Below are 4,979 nucleotides of genomic sequence, written 5' to 3'. Positions count from 1 at the left end.
AGACTAGACTATAGACTAGACTATAGACTAGACTATAGACTAGACTATAGACTAGACTATAGACTAGACTATAGACTAGACTATAGACTAGACTATAGACTAAATTTGTAAAATATTTTTAAAAAAATTTTTCTTTTAAGAGAAATTCTGATAATTTCTATAAATATATAGAAAATTTCGAAGAATTCACTTTTTGTGATTAATTTTCAAATTATAAGCAATTTTGAATAAATTATCTATGTGTGAGAAATTTTCGTAATAAAGTTTCAATGAGTTTTCTATTTAAAACTCAACTGGAATGAATTCTCTATTTTTAGGAAATTGTCGATAAATTTTTAATCAGGGTAAATTTTTTTACACTTTTTTGTGAATTTTTAATTTTTTTCCATTTTTGAAAATATTTCGAAAAATTCTCTATTTTTGTAAATATTTCAGTAAATTTTCTAATTATTAACAAACTTTGATAACTTTTAGGAAAATTTCTATTATGAAAATTTTTAATAAATAAAGAATTACGAAAATAATTTTGATTTAAAATAGAGTCAGACCTCCGTACGTATTAGTTGTTTTGTTATCTTTACCATTTTAGTTGTATTATTATTTTTATCTGTGTACAATTATATTAAAATAGTCTGAATTTTTTGCTTGAATTATTTATTATAATAAATATTTACCGTAAATATTATGATTTTTATTAACGCTTTTTTTCTGCTTTAACATTTCAATAAATGTTCATAAGAGTAAATGTAAGTATGTTTAGATTTTCTATGAAAGGTCCAATAAGGAAAGCAAAATATTCCATTTAACAAAACGTGACAACATGTCAAAAAAAAAAAATGATAAATAAAATAAATAAAAAACAATATAAATTAATAATACTCATGCAGACGTTTACAAAAATTAAATTCTCCATATTTATGGAAAGACTAGTTTAATATTTAATTTATACAATAATAAAGACATTTATAATAACAGCAATTTTCCTGTTACAATAAACATATGTTTAGGTGAGTTGTTGAGAATTTCAAAGACTAAAGTATACTTTTAGGCGGTGTATTTAATCGTTTAAGTAATATACTTTTGTGTGCTATTTTTTCTTGAATATGTAAATTTAGAAATAATGAAATTATATGATAAGTATAATGGTAATAATAGTAGAAAAAAATCAAAATTAATAACAGGTTATTATCTTAATGTATTATATAATTTTACAAAAGAAAAAAAATGCAAAAAATTTACATTAAATGACAGTAAATGACAGAGTAAGTGGAATAAAATACTATTTTTATATAAAACATTGAAAGCTTATAAGATATTTTGTTATAAATAGATTTTTTATGCCTTAAACAACAATGGGTTTAGTCTTTACAATTAAACTTTTTTGATGATAAATATTTTTTTCATAAATCACTACATAATTATTTATAAAAAAATATTATAATTGTCCATAGTTTTAACATTTTATGCAATAATAGATAATGTCACACTTTAATAATATACTAATTTATATATTATTTCAATTATTGAAAATATATATACATACATATACATTAAACATTTAAGGTAAAAATGTTATAACTAGAAAATTTATAAAATATCCTTATAAAAAACGAGGAGAAAAAGATCTGAATATTAGACTAAGGGTCTCATTTTATAGAACAAAACGACAAACGTTCAAAAAAATTTGTATAGAAAAAATTCAAATTTTCAAAAATTTCCCAGTATTCTTCATAAAAATTTTTTACGTTAAAAGTTTTATAAAATGAAGGGATAAAAGTTTATCAAAATCAAATTTTTGTAATTTTTTTTTTTTTTAAATAAGAAATTTTTAATTTAATTAAATATTTAAGTTTATTTTACGTTTATAGCAAATGTTAAGATAAATTAAAACCCAAAAAATATATTGTTTTTTGACTGCAAACTTAATTTCCACTAATAATTAGTCACAATATTTTTCAATTGAACACCTGGCAAATTTAACATGGAACAGTGGGATAGAGTTGTTTTATTTTTCAAACAAATCTGTGTCTGTGAATTAATTTTAAAATTAAAATTTTAATCGATAATATACATATAACGTAGTTTTGAAATGGCAGATTTATTCTCAAATATTTATTTTTTTTAATTTTTTTTATAAATTTTCTATTAAGAAGAATTTTTATAATTTTTATTAAGTAGAAATTTTTTTTGAAGGGAAAATTTTAGAAAATTTCTTTTAAGAGAAATTTTAGTAATTTTTTTTATTAAATTTTTGTATTATGACGATAAATTTTCTTTTTATGGAAAATTTAAAAAAAAAAAAATTCTTAATTTATGGGAAGTTTTATAAATTTTCTATTAAAAAGAAATTTTATAAATTTTCTATTTAGAAGAAATTTTATAAATTTTTTATTAAGAATATTTTTTTTTAATTTTTTTAAGTAGAAATTTGATACATTTTCTTTAAGAGATATTTTAGTAATTTTTTTAATAAGAAGAAATTTTCTTTTGATGCGAAGTTATAGAAATTTTCTTTAAACATTTTATTTATTGTTTTGATTATTCCAATTTTTTAAATGGAAAAATTTTTATAATTTCATTATTTGTGGGAAATTTTGATAAGTTCTCCAATTATAGGACATTTTTCATAAATTCTCTTTTTATTAGAAATTATGGATAAATGCATTATTTGTATTAAATTTACAAAAAGTTTTGGTATTATGGGAAATTTTAAATAAATTCTCTTTATATAATTATTTTTTAAAATAATTAATGGAAATTTTCAATACATTCTATATTTATGACAAAATTTTCGATAAATCCGATATGAAAATTTATAGATAATTTATCACTTTCTATATTTCATAAAAAGAAAATTAATAAATTCTCTACGTATATTTATTGAAATTTTCTATTTATAGAAAATTTTTAATAAAATCTTTATTGGAAATATTTCAAAAAAAAAAAAATTCATTTATAGGATTTTCTATTTATTTTTTTTAAATTTCCATTTATTAAAAGTTTTTGATAAATTCTTTATCGGAAATATTAAATAAATTGTCAATTTGTTGGAAATTTTACATAAATCCTCCATTTATAGGATTTCTATTTGAAGAATTCTTTTCCATTGATTTATTGAACATTTTCGTTAATTCTTTCATTTATTTTGAATTTTTTAATAAATAAGTTTTAAATTCTTTATTTACGGAAATTTTTCGATAAATTCTTGTTTTGGAGTAACATTTTTATTTTGATATAAACCCACTATGCAATACCATATTTTGCAATTGTTCCAAAATGCAGCAAAAAACTACATTTAAATAAAACTTCAAACGATTTTAAAACGAATAATAATTACCAATAAAACATAATTATTATTAATTAAATTAAAAACAAAATAAACCATATTTTTCTAACTAATTGCGGTGACAATATCAAACAACATTTTTGAAAAGGAAATATGCAAAATTAACGACATCGTTTTATACATACTATGTATGTACTTCGCTTCTAAGGAGGAAGGAATATCTATTAACTAACCTTTAAATTATCTAACTAATGACTATTCTAAATAACTAAGAATCATTTTTGTTTTTACTTCAAAAAAATTGTCACAAATTTTTTATGAAATCATATTTGTAATATATTTCCTTTTTACTTTTACTCTTTAAACAACCCGATGTTATCTATAATTTATAGTTTTCATTAAAATATGTTTTTACTAAATAGTTATTAAATATTATTATTTATGAATATATTCAGTACATTTTGCTCGTTTTTATGCAAATATTGAAAATAACCAATATAATGAGGGTTATCATAGATTCAAATAAATATCAGTTTTGTGTTCGATCTATAATACAATTCATTATAGAGCAAAGAGTCGAAAACATAAGATTTCATAGATTAAATATATATTTTTGGTAGTTTCCGAAAATTATTGTATTCTATGACAACCCCGAATATTTTTATATAAATATTATTATAAAACCGCTAATTAGCGTTGTGTAAATATTTTGAAGGTTTCTATTTGGGTCAATATGAAAAATATGTATTATTTTTGGGTTTCATTCATATGATGTCAATGAGTGTATAAGTTAAGTATTATTACTTGGAATTAAATTTAAAATCTATAAAATATAAATGTAATAATTTATTATTAAAACAATATGCTAATGGTTAAAAAAAGTAATAATAACAAACACACACGACACATGCATACAAACGTTGGTATGGTTTTAATTACATTCATAAAGATACATATGAAAAATGTAGTAAAATATTTTAAATACATTTGGTTATTATGATCAAGGTTATTATGATAATTAATTTTTATTATACCCTTCTCCTTCGTGAGAAGTGTATATATAAGTTTGTCATTCAGTTTGTAATTTCTATAATATAATTTTCCGACCCTATAAAGTGTACATATTCTTGATCCTTATAGATAGCGGAGTCTATAAAGCCATGTCCGTCTGTCTGTCTGTCTGTTGAAATTTGTTTTAATTCTGTTAGACATGCTTTTAAGAACGTCTCTATTTAAAATCAACAAAATCGGTCTGTAAATAACGGAGATATGAGCAAAAATCCGAGACAACCTCTCAAAATTTCATCAAAAAAATAAATTTTTCATAATTTGTTAAATAAGCAACAATAACGCTGTGAATTGGAGAAAGATGTACATGTGTGTGTAGATGTATTTGGTTTTATTACGCTGTGTATTTTGTTTTATTCCAGCAGTTTGACAAAGAGTCAATGCATACGAAAAATACAGTAATTTCCACTAAGAGGTAACAACCTTTTGGGTCATTCGTCACGAATGTACTCTTTGTAATCGAGAAGAAAGACAGTCGTCACTTTAGTGTCCTCTTTGTAAGCGGGAGCGGAGACAGTCGTCTTTTTACTGTCCTCAAGTAACCTACAGATTATACTCTTAATTTTTTTTTTACTTCCAAAAGACAGTCGTCACTTTAGTGTCCTTTTTGTAAGCGGGAGCGGAG

Source organism: Lucilia cuprina, chromosome 5 (assembly GCF_022045245.1).
Source record: "Lucilia cuprina isolate Lc7/37 chromosome 5, ASM2204524v1, whole genome shotgun sequence".
In the NCBI taxonomy this organism is placed as follows: domain Eukaryota; kingdom Metazoa; phylum Arthropoda; class Insecta; order Diptera; family Calliphoridae; genus Lucilia; species Lucilia cuprina.
Note: the sequence above shows the minus strand (reverse complement) of the source record.